The sequence below is a fragment of the Camelus ferus genome, chromosome 15 (assembly GCF_009834535.1).
Source record: "Camelus ferus isolate YT-003-E chromosome 15, BCGSAC_Cfer_1.0, whole genome shotgun sequence".
In the NCBI taxonomy this organism is placed as follows: domain Eukaryota; kingdom Metazoa; phylum Chordata; class Mammalia; order Artiodactyla; family Camelidae; genus Camelus; species Camelus ferus.
In genome coordinates, this window is record NC_045710.1 from 46,412,653 (window position 1) to 46,435,823 (window position 23,171).

The 23,171-nt window shown below is 41.1% G+C and overlaps 1 protein-coding gene across 1 annotated transcript in view; it reads right to left on the reverse strand.

Moving 5' to 3' along the window:
• Nucleotides 1-22,269, reverse strand: part of PELI1 (pellino E3 ubiquitin protein ligase 1) — a 134,407-nt gene extending 112,138 nt beyond the window's left edge. The window contains exons 1-6 of the mRNA XM_032497669.1: nt 22,143-22,269; nt 18,516-18,652; nt 15,012-15,067; nt 14,064-14,201; nt 9,272-9,327; nt 5,911-5,983 (exon numbers count right to left, since the gene is read on the reverse strand). The gene's annotated coding sequence lies outside the window, so the exon portion shown is untranslated. The remainder of the gene's footprint in view (nt 1-5,910; nt 5,984-9,271; nt 9,328-14,063; nt 14,202-15,011; nt 15,068-18,515; nt 18,653-22,142) is intronic.
• Between the last annotated feature and the right edge of the window lie 902 nt (nt 22,270-23,171).

Here is a 23,171-nt window from a genome sequence, read left to right on the forward strand (position 1 = left end):
TAAAGAAAGACCGAAGTACCACGCTGCATGTGAATTGGTTATACCAATTGTGCATGCAAAGCAGATGGCTGTTAAACATTTGTTCCATCCCCGGTATCGTCTGCCTTCTAAATGCTACAGAGTAGCCAAAATGGAGAATTCTATCATGTTAAAGGAATTTTTGCCTATAATTTGTTTATAACACACTCTTGACTAACCAGCAAGCTCCCTGCTCCCTGGGGGCTGTGCTCCAAGTGCACGCACATTCCAGAAAGATTAGCCTTTCCCCCTGTTGCTGTTAAGAGCCCTAAAAGCCATGGAAATCAATACATACAATGATTTATCACTGACAGATTAAAATTTTCTATTGATTTCTTCTGGAATGGAAACTTGTGGCCCCCAAAGAGCTTTATTCTTTTACTTAGACAACTAGGCAATCAGATTGTAATTTTAAGTTTTGAATGCTTTGGCAACAGTTTTTAGGAAACACACAGAAGAAAAACAGCAAGAGGCCCTGGATAGTTTCAAAGTCTTGCTGATATGTACAGAAGAGAATCTCACCAGCCTGCTGGTGCTGACTGTGAGCCTCGGTCCCCTGAAGCAGACGCTCTGTCCCTTGCCATAGATCTGATGATTCCTGTCAATTTGCAAGCACCAGAAATCTAGTGGGCCCCTTATCCTTCTCTCCTTTCTGGAAACAGCTGTCCACCTGAAATGCACTCTGAAGCTATCCATCTCAACAGACAAGCAGGCAGTTAGTATTTGGAGAACCCATCATTCCAGCAGGCTTTATACTCATGCTTTTCAAACTTGAATGTGCGCATGAGTCTGCAGGGGACCCCATTAAAGCGCAGATTCTGATTCTGGAGTGAGACCTGCGATTCCACAGTTCTCACATGCTCCCAGGTGTTACCTGGGGCAGGATTTTAAACTCATCCCTCTCCAAGGCAGGAAGGACAGGTGCTGTGACAAGGGCAGGGTGCTAAGCACTCAAAGGCCCCAGATAACAGGATGCCCTGACCAAACATCCCACAAACATGAAGAACAGAACCCAAAGGGAGAGTCTGAACTCTTCACTGGGAAAGCTTATCTGCATTTATGTTTCTCGGAGGCAATGTGGGGATGGGATAACAGAAGAGAAAGAAAATAGATGGTTCACTCTTCTACTCCGCACATTTCAATCCCTACTCCGTGCCAGGCACTTCAGGCACAGGAAATATAAACACAATAAAAACATGGACAGAGAAGTAGTCTATTTTGGAAAGGCAGACATTGAAAGCATTCCATTCAACCCCTTTATTTTTGTCAGGAAACTTCTACTCCAAGAAACCCTATAAGGAATCCAGCCGTTCAGCATTTCCCAGGAGAACAACATTATCTGTCATTGTGCTTTGTGTTCAAAGATACTTCTGGCAATGATGTTACTATTCCTGTGTGTGAGTCTGGCAGAAAGCCCTAAGATGTGACCTAATTTCCAAATAGCGTGTCCTTCTGGTGAGCTGTTATTAGTAAAACCTGCCTTAGTTTATGACTCTACCCTATAGAGTTTGAGAAAATATGAGGGCGAAGGAGATTTCCACCTGGATTAGTTTTGTGCCTAGATGATCTTTTTGAAATAATAGCTTAGGCTCATTATATGAAGAGATCATGTAGAAACCAACACACCATCTTTTCTTTCTGAGAGAAGGGCTCTTAAAAGCCTGAAAGTGGAAGATCATTAGGTAATTTGTTGTTAGCTCAAGAAGGGCACATCCTGGTATATTTACAGTCACGCTGCCCAGGGGGAGAATGTTTATGGTATGGACCTGTTTTATCAGCCTTCTCTCCTGAGTGGATCTTGAAAGTTAAATTATAACACTGCATTATGCTTAAAAGGGAAGGATGCTTCATAGAAAAGGCATTTACTCAGCTCTTGAGGGACTGTTGTGCACTGATCAAATGACAGATGGCGTTCTGTTTTCACGATGTAGGAGTGCTAAAAGAATGTAGGGTCACAGTGAAGCCATGGAAAATCAGAGTAAAATACGGTGCAAGTTGTTCTAAGCCTGGTATAAGAAGAGGAGGTACCAAGAAAATGATCCCAACCACCAAGGAAAGGAAACCGAAATGAAAAATGACGGTACTGCAATTTTGGGGAAGCAGGTGTGCCCCCAAATTTAGCTGCAGGATGTTGAGTAGGTCACCAGGATCTCTGGGCCTTGCTCTACTAGTACAGCAGATAAGAGGTTTTAGAGGTTTTAGATGATCTTTAAGTCCCTTCCCAGCTCTGTTAACACTGAGTGCTTCCTATGTGCTAAATGCACCAGAAAACAAGCACCCTCACATGATTATCGTCTCATCTCTGGGAGGGTGGTTGGTTTGGTTTTTTTGTTTGTTTGTTTTTGTTTCTTTTTTTAACCATCCACATTTTGCAGAAGAAGAAACTAAGGTTCAGAGAGCTTAAGAAATGAGGCCAAGATTACCCATCTAATTGGAGACAGAGCTGGGATTCAAACCCAGGCAACTTGACACCATAGCTAATGCTTTTAAGCTTTACAATGTGTTGCCTTAATAAGAATTTTATGGGTAAAGAAGGAAGGAATGTTTTGTAACTTTTTTATAAAATCAATTGATAGGGTGGGGTGGTCCCTCACAAATGTTTGTTATATACCTGCTTGATAATTCTTGACATACTGGAGTTTGATCCTGCTAAAGGAAGTTGTAACCGGTGTCATAATCTAACGTCCAAGAATTAAGACGTCAGAGGAGCAGCACACACCCTCCTCAGCTCCCTTAGCTGCGGGTTCTGACAGCTTACGTTTCAGGTTCTGGCCTGCTCATCTGAGCCCACTTTGTCAGGCCAGGCTGCTAAAAATTAGCCACATGAGCACTGACCAGCGACATCTAGGATTCGTGTTCCTGTCTCCTGAACTCCAGATCCTGGGAATTGAGAAGGGCTGGGCTGCAGACAGCAGCTTCCTCTCACCCTCCTTCCAACAGAATTTCCCACGCCCACACAACAGGGTTCCAGAGAATGTCCTAGTTTACACACTATTTGCACTCTGGCTTTCCTCCTGAGACTAGAGTTCTGCACTAAACACCACCCTGCCTGGATGGGGCTAGCTACGGTCCCCAGCCCTTGGAGGCAGTGTGGCAAAGGGCAGCAGTGCTTGCCACCTTAATGATTTTTGCGTATCTGTACCCCACCTGTATATATTCTCATTTACATAATATATAATAAGTGTGTATATACATATATATATATAATAGATTTAAATGGACTCACTTTAAAAATTTAAATAGCTTAATCCTTTTGAAAAAGAAAACTTGAAGATTTATAGTTTTAAGTTTTATATTGCGGTCAATGAGTTATTTTGAGTTAATTTTTGAAAGACGGTGAGAGCTACAGATTGAGGGATTTTATTTTCTGCATATAGATATCCAATTATTCCAGCACTATTTAGTGAGAAGATTCTCTTTTCTCCAAAGGATTGTCTTTGCATCTTTGTCCCTCTCCTTGAGAGTTGGACTAGAACCCAGTTCCAGTTTGTTCCTTTTCATTTCTAGCTGGGGAACCAAACTGTGAGCTACCACGCACCTGGCTTCAACTACTATCCCTTCTAGGAGGTCCCCGTTGCCCAACCATTAGCCTGGACTCTAGTTTGCTATATCTTTAGACATTGTAATTTAGTCTCTTATTGACCTCTTTTTGGTTATTAGTGATATAATTCTCCTTTTTCTTGACAGTTTACTAAGTAACACAGTCCCATTCTCTGCCAACTCCTTAAATTCTCTCTCTCTCTCTCTCTTTTTTAATCAACTTGCCCTTGATGTCCCCAAAGTCACAACTTGCAAAATGAATTTGAAATTCTGTAAGGGGTGGGATAGGGTAAGAAAAGTTTCGAATTTTGTACAAAAGAAATGGGTGGGTATTCACAAAGCAGTGTCACTAACTATTGGCATGTCTCAACTGGGATTCACTATTTAAGGGCTCTTGGGTGTAATGAGTTACTTCCCTCATGTGAGTCCTGTTTTAGGGTAGGACCAAGGAATCTATGTACTATCCCATATCTATGTACACACAAAGGTGCACAGACAGACATTAATATATACACATACATAGATATCTGCAAATATTTTGCACTTAACTGTGGCTCTCCTTCTAGTTAATTTACAGACATATTTTATAGTTATACTATGGGGGAAATTTCTAAGTTATTGGATCTTAGAGACTCTGAGGGATCATCTGGGTTGGGTGGGCTGTCAACTCTGATAAAATGGTGGTGATGGCTTTGGAGCACTGCATTGAAAAGGCCTGCCAGGCCGAGTTTAGCTCAGTGGGGAAAAAGAGCTTTCACTGATTAGCCATGCCTGCCATGGTTGGGGGTGGTGGCATGTAAATGGTATATTACTAACTCTAAGCTAAGACCAGGACGTTCTCTTTTCCAGTGCAATAATCTCTTCTACATTATCTTTGAATGCTGGCCTCTATCCACTGCAGGAGTACTTTTGGTAATTGTGGGTTTGCTATTTTTCAGGAATGCTCATTGCATTGTTGAAGAGCTTACATGTTTAGTTCAAAATCTATCATTGCAAATTCCAGTCATTTGTCCCATTTCTACTATTTGGAGCTGTACAGACCAAGTTAATACCTTATTCCACATCATAGCTCTTCACATATCAGAAGACAGCTATTATATGATCTCTTCTCCTAGATAAACATCACCATTTTTTTGTTTTTTATTTTTCAGATATTGTGGTTTCTGAGGCTCCTACCATCCAGGATATTACTTAATTTTTTCTTGCTACCTTTCAAGTATGCTACTCAGAAAGGGACAAAGAATTTTAGACAGGATCTGACCAACTGGAATTAACTGGGACTCTTTCTTACTGGGTTCACATACTTAACAAGCTTTAGTTTACACTTGAAACATGTCATTTGCTTATTTCACACTGAACTTTTTAGTAAATGTAAAAAAAAATTTTTTATATGAATTACTTAATTAAGTTCTTCTCTTTCCTGAGTTCATATTTGAATTTTTACCTTTTAAATTGTATCTTAATAATAACTGCCCTCTCTTGAGTACCTGCACTGCATGGTCTATTTGTATTTCCTTCCATACCTATGAAGTATTCTATTCCCATTTTATAGTTGTGAAAACTGAGACACAGATATGCTCAATGTCTCAGAGCTACTGAGTTGCAGAGCTTGGAATCAAACTCAGTTCTTTCTGGCTCTAGAGTCTGTTCTCTTTTAGGTGCCAAAATGCTCAATTTGATAATTTTTAAATCTTGAATCCATCACAGAAAAAAAAAATGTGGGAGGAGATAAATAACCTGTCCTTTCGTCAAGATGTCCTTTGTTTCCAGCATTCTGATGCACCAGTCAAGCACTTCATTTAAATAAATAAAAAGGAAGTAAACTGGCCTGACCAGTTCCTGGTGAAGTTGATTCCCAGTGGTCCTCTTTTTTAAGTGCCCACCAGCTGCCTGCTTAACTATTCAGTCTAGAACTTTGTTGGGGATTAATGGCAAGTTCATCAGTCTATAATTTCCAGAATCCGTGATTACTGGGATATTAGATTGTGCCCTTTGTCTGGTCCCTACTTCCCATAAGATCTCATGGCTGCTCTCTGTGGCTCCACCCTCACATCTGCATCTGTGTTCCATTCTCTGGGGTGGAAGTGCAGTGGAGAGGGAGTCTGCCCTCCTTTAAAGCAGCCAAGTGCTTTCATACCATATTCCCTTGTCTTTTCAAAACAATTTCCTGTCAATAATGTTATTTCTTCCATTTCCAATTTGTAGGTAAGAAACAGAGCCTCTCTCTTAACGGAGGATTAATGGAATAGATGTACTCAACAAAGTTGCCAGCAATTCTGTTAAGTGATTCTAAAGTGAACTCTAACAGCCCCAACAACAACAGACAATAAATGCACTTTGCCCCAAACTCACCTTGTATTATAGGTCAGTGAAACGCATTTGGGCACTATCTACTCTTTCAGATGATCTGAGCTGGGAAATTTCTCTGTTAATAAAAGTAAGAGAGTCAAATATGAGTATTAGCAGGTATGGTTAGTTTCCTTGATAATGTCCCAACTAGATCTAAGAGTATATGTATTTTAAAAGTTTACTTATAAGCTTCTAGCCTATGACATAGCCTGACACCCATAGAAACTCATAGATCAGATCATTAGAAAGTGCAAATTAACGTACCTGCCAGGACCCTGTGTGAGACGGGTGCGCTGGTTACGGGTTATGAAGCAAGCACTTAACATCCAGCTAAAAACTTACTCTGGGTTGTTTTCATGCTTCCCAGGGCTACAAAGAGAGCTTGTCTACGAAACACCAGTAATGGCACGTTGCTGGTGTGGAGGGACACTGAAAGACTTGATAAACTAAAAGGAGCAGCCAGCTCCCTTTATAAATTTGACTTCACCTAGATTAGCAACCGTGGGCTTCCATTTCCATGTGCTCTCTCCTCTTTGTAGTCCTCAGAAGCAAGCCTTGACAAAGCCCACCCCCTCTTTCCTTCTAACTTCCTATCTGGAAGCCCCTATGGTTCTTCTAATCCCTTCAGAGGCTTTTAAATCCGGGTCTCTGAGCACAAGGCGTTCATGAATATTCATCTAGGGGCGTGGCCCCGTGGCGTGCGCGGCTCCGGGCAGCTGGGACCCGCTGAAAGGGCGCGCCAGCTGCGTGCAGGCGAAACAGTCCTCATTTTGTGCGCCAGGCTGACAAGATGTCCAGCCGCAAGCCGGCTCGAGACCGCACATTGTGCGTGCGTGGGAGGGGCTCTGCCAAGACGAATGGACTTCTCTGAGGCAGGGCCTGGGAGCTGTCATTTGAGGGGCTCAAATCTCCCTGCCACCCACCTGCCAGGGCTGTGAAATTCCATTGATAAAAATTCTGGCATTATCCTCTCCAGGAGTTTGTCTCTTTTTAAGAAAACAAATACCCCTTGTGTGAGTAATTGGAGGCTTTTTATCCTCTGGCGGCACCTCCTTCTTTGCAAGTTCTTCCCAGTGAAGACTCTTCTGCCTTCTCAGGGCTAATCACAACTGCTCCTCACATTTTTTTTTTTAAAGATCATCAAGCCATCTTGTCTGTGTCCTCTCCTCTCCATCATTTTTACTTAGTAGTAGTATAGCAGTAAGCGGTTAAAAAACAGATATCCTGAATGTAAATTCCAATTTGACTACTTACAATCTGTACCAATGTGGCAAGTTAACTGCTTTTGCATCAGTTTCTTCAGCTGTAAAATAATGGGAGGTAATAATACAACCTACCACATGGCAGTGTGAAGATGAAATTTTATTTTATTTATTTATATACACAGGTGTTTAAAGTATGATATTTTATTATATAACATACTAATCATACATGTTAATATGTATTAGTATGTAGTGGTTGCATGTATTATCCATACATATATTATCCTAAGTACAAGATGCTTGTAAAGTGCCAGGCAGATATTAAACACAGTAAATGTTAGTTACTGTCATTATTTTGTCTGTTGACTGGACAAGAGTGGCAGAAGACAGCTGAGTGTCAGAAAGCTGAGTGTAAAACTCGGAAGTCAGCTAGGGTACAACTCCTGGAGATGGACTTCCCATCAGAAGCAAAGGAGGCAAGAAACCAAGAAGAAATTCAAGCTGAATCCAGAGAGAACAGGGAAGTCAGCCTGCAGTGAAAGCTGGGATGCAACATAGAAGGGAGTACCAGCAGGGAAGCATGGGAACCAAGTCACTTAAAGAAGGACCACACAGTTTGCAGAGATAGAGTTCACAGTACCACAACACACTTTTTGTTTGATTTTAGGCTGAGTCCCAGACGCTAGCCTGCACTCCACTGAATCTCAAAACAGTAGGAACCTCAGGTTGGCCCTGGGAGCAGGAGCTGGCCCTTTACTTAGGGGGATCTCAGGCTGAAAAGTTTTAGCTCGAGGATCCTCCATTGACCCCATCTCCTTGTCTTTGCACTATCCCCATCTTTAAAATCCCATTACCCACAGCACAGCCCTCAGGCTCTGAACCCCACCCAATCCTAGTTATGTTGGCTTTGACTTTTCCTACATTCCTATCTATCCACCCTTTCCCCACAAGACTTATTACCCTTACCACCTCATTGATTTCCTACAGTATCCCAGTCTTCCTATGGTTTCCTAAACATGTGGTTTTAGAAACAATGCTTTGTGTTCACTACTTCATTTCATTTTCCTGGACAGATGAGAAGATATTTCCCAGTTAGGTTGAGACAATGACCAAATTCTTAACAAGAGAAACATGAGCAGAAGGGATATAACACTTCTGGTTTGAGGAAGCTAAGAGGGCATCTGAGTTCTTCATGGTCATTCTCTCTTGTCTATAAGTCAGGAAGTGCAGGAGTCTAAGACAGTGGTTTGCAAGACGGAAGCAGACTGGATCCTGAGCTTCTGTTGCAAGAAAGCTGACCAACTGGGGTTGGAATTTTTTTTAAATAATAAGAAGGAAAGCTATAGAAATTATGGGGTTTATTTATTATCTCAGCAGACCCTATCTTATCCTGACTAATAATACACATGCTCTACTCTTTCTCATTTGGGTGTCTCTATAATAACATTATGTCACCTGGAATGCCTCCCTTAATGTCACTTGGAATGCCTTCCTTATTTCCTACCCTGCAGTAAATTGCTACTATTTTTGGAGTTTCCTCTGTGCTCTTATATTGTGCTCAGGTTTCTGAACTGAGTGATTGAATGGATCTTGGCACCAGTAAAAGAAAAAGAGAAAAGAGGAAGGGGAGAAATTTTGTGGAGAAGAGCTCCCTAATGTGCATGATGAATTTAAGAACAGGATATGCAGGCAGAGATGTCCAGCAGGCATTTGGAGTCTGAAGCTCAGAAAAGAGGCTAGAATAGGTAGACAGTTGGGAGTCATCAGCCTGTGGACAAGATCACCCAGGTAAAGTCTGTAAAGTAAGATAAGAAGGTGGAAGATGGGTAGACAGAGCTTAGTGAAACCCCTGCATTTAGGGGAAGGCAGAGAAGGCAGAGCCCTTATAAATTTCCCTAACTTCACAGTGTCCCCCTAGGCCATTCAGGATTGAGCATGAAATCTGGGAAACTGGCACTAGTTTGTTGACCAAAATTTACAAACATGAAACTTAATTCTGAAGAAAACAGGATACTGTGCAATCAAAGCTGTTGAACAGACACGAAAATGTCTTTGAAGGTGGAATGTCTTGCTTTTATTACTGGGAAAACTTCCCTGCAAAAGTTTAGCTTTGATCATGTTAAAGGAAACCATAAATTGGTAAATTTAATTTAAAAGCCTACCTTAGCTTTTATATTCCTGGCTTTCCTCAACCTGAAGTCTTCTGGCTTAGATCAACCTAAAGGAGTGAGAAAGTTGCAAGGATTTAAAAGTGATTGTTTTCACTACCCTCTGTTTTTTTTTTTGTTTGTTTGTTTGTTTTGTTTTTCTTCATGCGATTGCTCTTTGGAGGTAATTCTTAAATTATTTTAAATGGTCACCGTATTGCTGCAGATCTTTAAATGGCACCAGGACTATCTTCATGGGACAAGAGAGGTGTAACTGTACATATTTCAAGGCTATCAGCAGACTACTGAGGTTCTTTCAACACTGATACTATTTAATATCCATAGTCTTGGAGGCTCCCAGGTCCAGATCTCTGAAGTATCTCTCCCTCAGAAGTGTAACTCCCTTTGAAATCAGTTCCCTGTGAAAAAAGGGTGGTTTCTCTTTGATACGGAGATATAGATACTATCATCCATCATATTGTCAGATAAAATTCCAAATGCAGTTCACCATACTGGTTTAATGCAGTTTGGGGTTGAAAGGTGAGAACCCCCAAATGCATTTTCAGTAGCCAATTCTGTCACAAATCCTATCATCAGATGTAGCATTAAATAATTTAAACCTTTCTTAAATTTTCAGGCAAATTTAAGTGCCTATTACATCTGCCCTCAATCTTGACAGTCTGTATGGCATCTGGGTATACCCCCATGCAGTCTGTGGTGTATCTGATGAACATCATATATTAAAAGTCACAACTGAGAGACAGAGAGGAAGGAGAACAGACAATGAAAGGCAGGCTGCCTTGTGTCAAGGGCACCAGTCCAGGATGACATCTGCTCATAAGCTGCTGGACAGCATTTTTCTCATACTGAAAAAATTATCTTTGTGATCTGCAGATTGAATGCCCTGTCCATGTGCTTATTCATGATTTTAGATTTTCTTTCATCAAGTAGTCGGAAACCTTCACGTCCTCTAAATGGATGATACCTTCCAATTCTTAGTGGAATCATGGCTGTAGTAGCGTTTTGTTTGTTGGCTTGTCTTTCAGTGCCTATTATGGACTAGTCTGCATCTTAGGGGCTTATATAACAACTTCAGTTTCCACATCAACCCTGCAAGATGGTGATTACGATCTTCATTGTATAGATGAGGAAACAGGTTCGGAGAGGTTAGTAAATTGCTTCAGGTCCCAGCTGGTGGGTGGTAGAGTTGGATCCAGAGCCTCCAGCGCTCATGCCCTTTCTGTGGGACCTTGCCACGCCTCAGTTAGTCCCCCTTTGTGCCATCTTAAGAGATTTCCTCCATAACTTCTTACTTGAACTTGGAAGTTCCAATTTCCTGAGCCAGCCCCTAGGAGAGTTTGAGTTAATTTCAAATTTCTTCATCTGCTGAGAGACCTGAGAATTCTCTGAGTGTAGACTTCAAATTCCATTTATCGTGGAGTTCCTCCCTCAGTAGCAAGTGGCCTTGTCAGTGGTTGACCAGGTCAGTGGTGGCTGGTAGGTGTGCATTTGACAATCATCTTGGCTCTGCCTCCAACTCAAACAGTGACCTGAGGATGTCACTTAACCATTTAATGTCTCTGGCTTTCCAAATATAAAATGGAGGTGTATTAAGAATGACCTTCTTCCCCAACGGCTTGTGTGGACTAGCTAATGAGGCCCTGGACTATGTTTTAGAACTAAGAAGCATATTAACTCAAGTTAATAAACATGTATTGAGTCTGCAGAGCAGGGGGAGGTATGATGTGCCTGGCATGTGGATACACTATTCTAAACATTGCCTTCGTTTGCACCTCTGTGAGACTCCACCCCATCTCTAAGAATGCCTTTACTTCCATCCACATGTTTGGAAAAAGACCTCTTCCTGTTCTACTAAACTGGTCATGTTTCTCTAGGTTGGAGTGTGGCATGATCCATACAGGTCTATGCTATTAGCTCAGAGGAGCATACTTTTTATTTTTGATTTCAAACATGGCATCGGACCTAACATTGAGTCTTCCCACAGTGAGATCATGATCATGACAACAGAACTTTCCTGTGTTTGGCGCTCTCTGCCAAGTGCATCCATGAGCTGGATACAGCATTCTTGAGATTCCCAGGTCAGATCTTCCTTAGTTTCTGTGCCAATCCAAGAGAGAACAGCATGCCATGAACAAATCCAGAATCTCCAAAAGTTGAAACTTCACCCTATTTGTCTGAACCTGTTTCCTTATATTTTCATTTGGGATCTTTTAGTAACAAGACAGCTTTCTGGGACTCTGTTGTGAGCAGTTCTGGAATTGATGGGTATTTTTACATGTGTGTAAAAAGTTGCTTCTAGTCCTTCTTTGTTGAGCTACCAGAGGGAGGAGTTTCCATTTGGCTGGAAGTCTGGGATGATTTAATCTCTACTATTTGGGTGGCGTTAATTAATGTAGCAAATGTTTCAGGAACTTAGTTATCTCAGGGATACAAGGGGAGGATCTTCAAAGTATCTGTACTGTAGTCAAAAATGCATAAAGAAGAATGAGCACCCCTGTGGACCAGAAGCAAAACTCCTGAGAAGCATCAGTGGAGGACCATTAGCGCCCTTGTGGGTCTTAATGTTCCATTTCAAGTTTGAGTGGGGTCCATTTCATAAAGCATTTGACCCGAGCTAAGTGTTGTTCAAAACATGATAGCCAGTGACTTGCTGTAATGGACTAAAGGGAGAAACACTACAATTTTGGAAGAACAACAACAATTAATTAAATACTCAAACTTGTAAAACGAAACAAAACAACCTAGAACAACAACAACAAATAAAAACCTCAAAATCCACAGAAGTATTGTTAAGGCCACTTCTCTAGCTCTTCTGGTATCATCCCTGGAAACCAAATTTTGTTAGAAATGCGAAAATGGGGTAAAACTTTTGAGACAAGTTCTTGTCTTTTGTACTTTTCCTTCCCAGATCCCTTAATTATCTGATCTTTATTATAAGGGATCCAAATACATCTTAAGGGCTTTGTCTTATCCATTATAACAACATGTAGGTTTGAAAGATTAAAGACGGGATGGAGAGTTTTATAGACTGGGGAATCTATTAGTGTTTTCAGAGATTGGGATCAGTTATTTGAAAAAGCTTTTCAAGGTAATGATTGACATGCCAGAAGGCCTGGCATCACAAAATAGCAATCCTAGACAAAGTCATTCAACGAGGTTCATTAGCTGTACTGTATTTTAGTATCTGAGAAGCAGTTATCCTTTAAGAACGGCCACTGCTGAAAAGCATCCTGCCCAATAAGGTTTCATTTAGCGGAAACATTGTGATTCCTCATCTATAGTTTCTGGCATTAACTTTCACTCCTCTAGGAATGTGAGCCAAGTTGACTTTCTCATAGACCCTGAGTTCTGTTATTTCTGAAATCAGTGATTCTATTCATTATTATGTCACAGTAGGACTGGTTTCATACTGATTTTAGAACCTCTTTTCTCTTTGAACCACACAAGCCACCGAATGGCCTGGTTTGCCTTTTAGGAGGTAAGAAATCAAAAGTATTCTGTTTTGACATTTAAAAATTCTTACTAGTGTAGAAAACTAGAGATTTTTCTTAGCAGAGGGGTCCACGATTGCTTTGTAAGATTATCACTTAATTTCACACATTAAAAAACTCTCCAGAGTTAGAAGAAATATCATGACAAGTATTTTAAATATCCATAGTCAAGAACATACCATAGAGGGGGAGGGTATAGCTCAAGTGGTAGAGCTGCATGCTTAGCATACCAAGGTCCTGGGTTCAATTCCCAGTACTTCCTCTAAAAATAAATAAATAAACTTAATTACTTAACTCCCCCCCTCCAAAGAAAAGAATGTCCCATAGACCAAGGTCCTGCCATTCCCAGATGGCTCCTTTAGAATTTCTTTTAATTTAACATTGCTAACATTTTGCTGCTTTGATTGAGGCAAGATGAAGAAATGGTAAAGCAACTCAATGAAAGTAAATTAAAATGCTAAGTGTTGTTAATGCTGTTAAATGTTTTGAAGTTGTTAGCTTTGTGCTCTGTGAATTAAAGGAAGGATATGATCTCAGGCCTGGGTGTGAATCCATTTTCTTCTCAAACACAATTGGAAACACTGGCCCCTATAATTTGATCCCTTCAATATATTAAATTTACTCCAAGTAAATAAGGATAAGGGCAAAGATTTAACTATGAATTGATAATAGCAAAAAAATGGAGGTAACCTAATGTTTAGGTTGCCCAATCTCAGAGGAAGAGTTAAATAAACAATGGCAAGTGTATGCAACAGAATTCTTGTAGCCACTTGAAAAGACGTTGCAGAAGAACATTTGATCATGTGATAAGATGATCAAGATGAACTGAATGAACAATGCAGTTCACAAAATAGTACAAGCAGCATTAGTTTTTAACCCTTCTAGGGTCCACAGACCTCTCTGAAAATCTGAGGAAAATGTACATTTACTCTGGGCCTCCTAACTGCTCTTTTCTCTGGCTACTACTGGCTGGCACCTTACTCTTTTATCCTGGATGGTCTTTTCCAACCTTTGCCCTTGGCAGTTTACCCATAAAATTTGTTTCTCCCTGGTTTGCAGGTTAGGTGGATGATGTAATACTGACTTTGGAACGTTCCCCTAAATTTTACGTAAACAAAAAGACTTCACACATAACTTGTTTAAGATGAGATCTACTATTCTTTCAGATAATTTTAACATTCTTAGCACTCACTTTTGATGGTCATTCATTCATTCATTTTCACACGTGAAATACTCAGCAGAGAGCCTGACATATAGTAAGCAAGCATATAAATGATATTGTTATTTTTACTCACATGCGTTGATTTATCCATTCAAATCCTTATTGAACAACAATCTTGAACATGGCTGGCAAGTGGTGAATAAGGGAGATGTGGTTCTTCTCTCCTAAGGCTTCTTTATGTTTGTCGGGGGAAGCAGACAGCAATCAACCACTAAAACAAAGAGGAGATAGTGACACAAAGTGGAGATAGAGAGTACCATGTGAGCATATAGGGGGGCACTTGACCTCTTCTAAGGTGAGGGAAGCTGAGATCCTAAGGGTGAATTGAGATTAGGTTGGAAGTTGGGGTAGAGCAGAGGGAACAGCGTGCGTAAAGGTCTCTGAGTGAACGCTTGACCTGGACCCCAGCAGGTTTCATAATTTAGTAAAAGTATACTCTTACTCAGTCACTGGCAGTCAAGAGAAGTGTAAGTATACCTCCTTCAAAATGGACTCCTTTCTGTTTTCAAAGTTTATCTTCCTTAACTCTGTTTAGAAACTGGAGGATGTCTGTTGCAATTATGGTGAACTCCCCAATAGCTCCAAATATATGTAGGATATCTTGTAGGAGGTAAGCCAGCAAGATTTCAACAAATCTACAAATCTCAAATTTGAACACCTGGCTCTGAGATCTAATTTGTCCTAGAAATTTTAATAATGTTACCTCAAATTCTGTTTGGGAAAAAAACTCAGGTTAAATTCAGTGTTCTGCATTCATAAAATCCTCAACATTCTTAATCTTTAACTATATATATATATATTTTCTTTTGGTATTAAGTGAGATTAATTCAGAATGGGACAGCATTTAATCACCATTATTTTGCTGCAGGAAAAAAAGTTTCCGCTTGCCCCATAGTGTATGCAGATGTGATTCACTTCCTTCAATGCTTGTTTGTATATATAAATAGATGCAGGTTCACCAGGCACTAAATGTGTGGTAGATCATTTTGTAGGCATACTTGACTAGACTGGACCCTCTTACCAAGTTTCAGTTGTATCAAATGTTGCGGCACGCTTAAGTGCATGAAACCAGGCTTTCTGGAAGAGAAAGTTCAGTGTAAATTCATAGGCAAAGATGTGAGAGAACCACACTCTGCAAATATGAAAGATTGAAAGAAATGTTACTTCCCCATATAGAAGCATTACTAACCTCCCTCTTCCTACATAACATCACGTAAGATAATATTACAAATAAATGCCCAGGCAGATGCTGAATTATTTATGAGAACAGACTACTGATGTAGATTGGACAGAAGAAATAACAAAGCAAGAAATGATAATGTTACTGAGGCTGATAGAGTAAACGTACATAAGCAAATGTGACTGAACAATCTCTCTAGAGCTTTACACCCACAGCAAAGCTGCATATGCTGTCACTTGGTTCTTGTAGATCCTTACTTGAGAAGAGAAACAACACCTGGGGAATGAGCTGTACTGTATTATTTAACATTTATTTATAACTTTTCAGCAATTTCCATAACCAGCATTATTTAGTCACAGATGTCTTGGTAATCAGGATCACAGGCTCTGACAGCCACATTTTTTAAGAGCGATGATTTGTAGTATCTTGTCGATGTTTGACAACTTGGAACTTTCTGGTCCTTGCCTCTTCACTATTGTATTTTTACACAGACTACGTTAGCAATGGCAGTTAGAAGATTTAGACGCTCTATTCTAGTGTTCTTTTCAAAAGAAATATCTACAGACTGTCTGTTTCTAGGACTTCATTGTTCTGTTTTTTTTCAGATGTGAGTGGCCAAGATAGTATTTAGATTTTGGCCAAGAGCCAAGAGGAAATCTCAATGGTTACTACTGGGGGTTGGGGTACGGAAGAGCTAAAAATCTTTAGAGGGCATTTTCACTTTTCAGAAAGTTATTCTAGGGTGAAGATATACTCCTAAATCCTCCTGATGTGCCACATCTACTATATCATCCTAATTCTTATGGACTGGATCAGATTTCCTTATAATTTAGCGAAAGCATATTTAAATCATAGCTTTAAAAATTCAAATATTGATAATTCTCTCTATTCCTGATTAGGACTTAAGAGATATACAATGTACCTTGCAATGTGGTTTTCCCCTCTGTGGCCAGAGACTTTTTCATAAAGTCAGATTTGCCTTTCTTTTTTTTTAAGTCTTTTATACTTAGTGCCTAGAACAGTGGGTGCTTCGTACAGAGTAGGTGCTCCATAAACATGAATAAATGAATTTAAGCAACTAAAGTAAACTGGAACAGAAACACTCATCTGACCTACATGTATTGACCTTTGTAGTCTGGGGCCACAAAACTGAGTCACATTTGACACCCACTTTATAATAGCTTTGAGCCTCTGCTAGGCTTCATGGGAAGTTAACCCCATCAAATACCCCCAGATATTTCTTAGGGGCCCTAAGAGTGAGAGCTTGTGTGTTTTTAGAAATAGAACCAATAGCTTCTTCTCTAGCCACCTTGCTGAGCCACCACACCCCAGCCAGCCTCTACCTGCAGCACTGGCAGGGAAGTTACATTTTCTTCTTTCCTACTCCATCTCAAGCCTGATGCAGGCTCTTCCCCTGAATTCCCCAAAGCACAGCTGAAACGAGGCTGCAGTTTGGGGTAAGACTTGACTGAAAGTTTAGTACAGGATGTTAAATACAAAATTCACTCTTCTCCCTTCTGGGTGGATGGACTAGAGCAGCCTTCGAAGCCACGGGCTGAAGATGACAGAGGCACTGCCAGCCTGAGCCCTCAAATGACTATGTGGAGAAGGGCTGTCTGCCAATCCAGAGCTGGTCACCTTAGACCAAAACACAAGAGACCTGGTCTTCCATATTCTCTCTGAGTTAGTGGGCCCCAACTTCAAAAAACAGAGATTTTTATGACTTGGACCTATGATCTTCTGTTTCTGATGCTGAGTCATCAAGTCAGGTGTCAAGTGTGACTAGAGGCCCATGACTAGACCTGCAGTGCAGATTCCAACACTAACCTACCAGCTGTAGGGGTCAAAAGTCCTCTCACTGACCCAGCCAGGGCTGAACAGGGAGGGAAGGAGGATGGTTGGCCTCCCCTTGTGAGAGGCCCTTCCTGGATTCCTACTATGGAGACAGGAAACACAGGAGCAGTCAAAAAGAATCTATTTTTCCTATTATGACATTCAGCTACCCCACCATCCTTAAGAAGCAGCCATTCCTCCCTTGGGCAGCAACAGCAAGTAGTGGGGAGAGAAATTGGAGGTTCCTGTTCCATCATTCCTCAAAAAGGGGGGAGAGTGAAAGTTCTATATGAAAATGTTCCTGCTACTCAAATAAGTCAACTGTCAAATGTGCTCCCTCAGTTGACCTGTTGGAAGAGGCCAGCAGGTAGGATCTATGTTAAAATAAGAGAATGCTTGTCAAAGACAGTGATTTTAGTTTCAGTGTTTGGTAACCCTGGCCTTTTCAGGCCACACCCTCTGGGAGAGAACATACAAGATGATAGATGCAAAGCTAAGGAATCCCCAGACAGCAGAATCACTGCCACCAGTGTTCCCATCCTGTTCCTTCCTGTGGCTGGGTCCTGGGTCACTCACAGACAGGGCCAGCCTAACATTCATGGGATCAATGGAATTATGTAATTTGTGCAGCCACTATGGAAAATAGTATGGAGATTCCTTAAAAAACTAAAAAATAGACTTTCCATATGATCCAGCAATCCCACTCCTGGACATATATCCAGAGGAAACTCTATTTCAAAAAGACACATGCACGCCAGTGTTCATAGCAGCACTATTTACAATAGTCATGGAAACAACCCAAATGTCCATTGACAGAAAGTTGGATAAAGCAGTTTTGGTATATATACACAATGGAATATTACTCAGCCATAAAATGAATGAAATAATGTCATTTGCAGCAACACGAATGGACTTAGAAATTATCACACTAACTGAAGTAAGCCAGAAAAAAGAAAGAAAAATACCATGTAATATCACTTACATGTGGAATCTAAAAAAAAAAAAAAAAAAAAAAAAAAAGATAAAACAGATTAACAGACATGGAAAACAAACTTATGGTTACCAGGGGCAAAGGGATTGGGGAGGGATAAACTGGGAGTTCGGGATTTGCAGATACTAACTACTATATATAAAATAGATAAACAACAAGGTCCTATTGTTGTTTAGCACAGGGAACATATTCAATATCTTGTAACAGCCTATAATGGAAAAGAATAGGAAAAGGGACATATATACACACACACACATATATATAACTGAATCCCTATGTTGTACACCAGAAACTAACACAACATTGTAAATTAACTATACTTCAATTAAACTTTTAAAAAATGTTTTAAATCAAAGTAACAGATTCTAAAATATGTGCTGCTCTTGGAATGACAAACTGGAACATTAAAAAAAAAAAGCAAGAAAACTGTCTTTCAGCAAAATAGTACTTTGTTCTGCAATAATCTATCCCATGTATGCTGAGAGGAAAGACTGGGCAAGTTACTTGTGCTCTTCACTTACCTAAGTGCTTTAGCTACTCAACTCCTATCCACCCTCTGAAGCAGTATCCATCTCTGAAGTCCACAGCAGCAATACCCACTATCCGTGATGGCATTTGGATGCAGGGCAAAAGATGCAGGGAAACGTTTCCCCAGGGCCTGAACAGAGTAAGTCAGGAGAGAAGATGTTTAATGTTAGGGTCTTAGTGCATCACAGCTGAAACCCAGAGCCTGAGTGACAAAGCCGTCCATGTGTTTGTTAAATTTTTTTCTTTGTGTTTGTGACATATGGGGCCCTCCAAAGCATGGTTTCCTCTTGCCTGACTCTAAGGGCAGTGTGTCTTACAGATTCTCCTTGGAAGTCACCAAAGTTTTCTTGCAGCTGTCACTGGGGCCACCCCTGCTTTGCTGTCTGAAGACTTAATCTGCTGCTCTGATTCAAGGTGCATTTTCTTTCTAATGGTTCTTTCATTAGCATCCCAAATGGACAGACTTATCTTTTCTATTCCCTAGTAGGCCTCTCTCTGGGGAACATGGAGTTGGCTCAGAGGATGTTTGGGTAGCGTTACGTGTGTATTATGTAAAAGCATCCCTCCACACCAACACTCAGCCAGGGCCCCCAGGGCAGAATTCAGGCATCTGGGTCCTTGACCCCATTCCCCAGGGTCGCTTCAGTTCCAAAGTCCTCTTTTCCATTCTTTTCCTTCAGGGCTCACTGGGCCCTCCAGCAAGTAAACCTGGCTCCTGCTCCCCACCCTAGTAGCCAAGGGCTTGAAAGGGCCTGCAGATCAGCACTACTGTTTCCCAACCCCCACTTCCATTGTTTATGCTCAGCTTTCCAACAACATCAGACAACAGGTCCAACTGCTTCATAAAGCTGTCCCAAGTTCCTAATGATAAACTCACAGGAGCACCAGGGAAGACACTGGCCTTTCTATTTCCAGTGCCTGGAGGGCATCCATCCAATTCACCTGAGAGCTGTGCCAAATAATTTATTCAGCCGGTCTGAGGAAGAGGGAGGGGCTAACATATAGCTCTGTTTTATGTCATTTAAAATTGAGATTTCATCTGTCAAAAGACTATTCCAACACACTCTAGGGTTGGGCTTGTGCCTTTAAACAGGATTTATAGCCTGAAATCTACATTTTGATTATAACAGGTAGTTTCTGTTTATGGACAGACAGGTTAACAAAAGACCTGTGGAGACTGAGACAAAGATGCTGCTGCCTGTAACCATGGCTTTGGTGAGATGAGGTCGAATGTTGTAAAGATTAGAAGAGACATGTTGAGCTTAAATTGAATATTTAATATTACTAGATTGAGAGATTTGGTCCTTGAGTCAGCTGAGAAGAAAACCATCATTCAGTTTCGAAGGAAGTGTAGCAAACTCGTCTCAAAACTTGGGAAGAGGGAGTGTGTCCTTTTTTCCAAATGGGGTTGCTTTGTACTCCAGTTCTCTCCTGAGAACTGGATACATCTGTAATTAATTAGGATAGTTCAGCAAGGATTGAGATGCAGTTAGAATTCTACATTCCCATTTTGGCCAACTCTTGGTTCATTTGTTTATGTAGTTTGCTTTTAAAATAATAATCAAGCACTTGCTATGTTCCAGACACTATACTAGGCCCTTTCCCAATATTTACTCCTCACTAAAAAAAAATTCCGTAAGTTCAGGGTCGTTGTGTTCATTTTATAATGACAGAGCTGCAGAGAGAAAGGGTAAGTAACTTGCCCGAAATCTCACAACCAGCAAATCTCAGAGCAGGAATTTTGAGCTCCCAGCTGTCTGATTCCAGGGCCCTTTCCACTAGGGCATCTTGGCTTGTACAATATTTGTAAATACACAAGTTCCTAATGGTTGGTCCAGACAACAAATGCTAAGGACTTTCAGGTACAGGTGGTCAAAGGTGGCTTCACTGCAAAGGTGAGAGCTGCTGCTGCTTGAAAAATGTAGAAAGGAGCTAAAAGGTGATCCTGATGTTAGGTAATGCAGCTACAACTACCTTTAACAGAGGAACGTCTGCTTCTCAAGCTAAACAGTCAGAAAGTTTAGTCTGGGTAGAAACTGCCCTGGACTATGTCAGAATGCCAGATCCTACAGCATGTTGACTTCACATTCAGCAGTAAAATTAGGCCAGATTAAAAAAAAAAAAAAAAGGAATCCGTAATAGGTCTTTAATTTTTTCTGTTTAGGTTTAGATTTGCTTCTGAGGCAAAATACTAGAAAGAATGTGACGCAGGAGTGGTCGCTTTAACACAAATCCACCCCTTCCTCCCCACCAGTTTCAGTGGAACATTTCACCTCCCCATATTCCATTCACTTTTGGTGCCCACCCTTGATTACCTGACTACGTGGAGAGAGCTGGCCATCCGGGCTGTTGGTGTAGCGAAACAGTCTTATTTGTGAGTTTTATGCCAACAGGGAAATGATTACAGAATAATTCGTGTTCCACAACCTCTGGCAATGAGAACCTTTCTGAGCAAGGCATTGACATTTCCTTTTCTACTGGTACTGAGCTAACTTTGTGGCATTAAATGAAGGGGATGATGGCGCTGCCTTTGAGTTGAGAAGCAGGACTGAGGACACGGCCCTTTCAGGGCCTTCATACACCTGACTAACTCTCTCTACACAAATGCTTTAAATAGATCAGTGATTTCGCTGAGGGTTTGTTTTTTTTTTTTAATGTTTCCTTATGTCACCTTCAAGTTTTCTCTTTCTTCCATGTTTATTTATACCACATGAATTAATCTTATTGAAGAGAGATGTCATGTAACAGTTAAGAACAAGGACTTTGGAGGCAAGTGGGTCAGCTCTGTCACTGTCTAGCTGTGTGACCTTGGGCAAGTCATTTCATATCTCTGAGCTGACTCTGCAAAATAGGGACGTAACTCCTTCCATCCAGGGCTTCTGAGAAGTTAAAAAGTAAAACTGTATGAAGGTAACTTAGCAAAATGCCTGCCACGATGTGACTGCCCCAAAAGGGGTAGCTACTATTCTTGATTTTGTCTTTCATGTTTCTAGTTTCTTGGTGGAAGAGCCACGATTTTTTTTTTCTTTAACAGGTACCCAACAAGATTGCTGACGGTGTTTGTGTCTATACCAGCATTTTCTAGTCGTCAATAGAAAAAATGTTCCTGCTTTAAGTTTATTCCTCTCTGTGCCCTGCTTCTGGGTGGTCTCTCCCCAGAACCCACTTATCTCATCCTCCACCCTTTACCATCCACTATCAGAATTAGGGCAGAAAATATGGGCAAACTATCAGTTTTCAGCATAGTTTTAATCAAAAACATTCCACATAATCCAGTAACACTAGGTGGTTTCTGTTTAAAAAACAAAACAAACCCTAAAACTGTTGTATAGGCCAAAAAATATTTGGTGACTGGATTTAAAACTTTTTTTCAACCAGTCACGCAATGTATACTTAATACAACGCTGAGACTCTTTGAGAATACACTAGCAAGAATTGATTAAACATTTTATAAACTAAAAATTCCATTTAAATTCTTGTTTTTGACCTGAGTGAATAAAGGGATAGGAGTGCTGAATGGTCTGTCCCCAAGAAGGGGGCTTCATGGGGGAGGTCATCGCCTGTGGGGTGTCATTGGCAGAGTCCAGTTGACATGGCCTCAGCCACACTTTCTGACTCACCTGGAAGTGTCCCTCGGGCATCACTCAGGCTCTGGGCCAGCTCACCCCTACTCTTCACTCCTGCTGTGGCCACACCCTCAGCCCAGCAGTCCTTCTTCCTTCCCAGGGAATTAATGTGTTCAAGGCACTTATTAGAAGAGGTGGTAGATCTGGAAAAGGAAACCAAAATGTGGTAGAATGGGTGGAACATTTTGGGGAGTAATTGGCAAACCTAAGTTCAAGTCTGGGCTCTAATATGTTCTGGAGCCTCTGAGTAAATCATTTAGTTTCTTAAGCGCAATTACTTTACCTGTAAAACAGTTCTTCCTTTATTCATAATCAGATATTTATCGAGTGCTTAGTAAGTGCCAGGCATGGTTCTAGGTACCCACAGTGCCAGAGAAAAGGATTAGAGGATATGGGTAAAGGATGTGGGTACAAAGTCCAGTTTTAAAATAGGTCAGACAAGTGTTCATTGAAAAGGTGACATTTGAGTGAACACTTGAAGGAAGTGAGGGAGTGAGCCCTGAGGGTACATGCTGGGGAGAATGTTCCAAACAAAAGAAGTAGCTAGTGCAAAGGCCCTGAGGTAGGATGGAGCCTGATGTGCTGGAAGAAGAGCGGGGAGACTAGTGTGGCTGGAGCAGTGAGGAAAGCAGACAATAGCAGCATATGGGGGCAGAGGGAAATAAGAGGGAGCTAAGTTGTGTGCAGTCTTGGTCATGTCGAGGACTTGGGTTCACTGTGAGGAAGTCCTTGGAGGGTCATGAGCCAAGGCCTTATGTTTGGAAGGGTCTCTCTGGCTGCTGTGTTAAGAATAGACTGTGGGTGGGCAAGGGTGTGAAAGCAGGGACACAGGTTAGGAGGCTGCTGCCTCCAGGCGAGAGATGATGGTTGTTTGGATGAAGGGGTAGCTGTGGAGGTGACTGGATTTCGGATATATCTTGAAAGCAGAAAAAACACAGTCTGCTGATGGACTGGATTGTGCATGAAAAAGAAAACTGTCGAAGAGGCCTCCCAGGTTTTTGGTCTGAACAATTGGAAGAATTG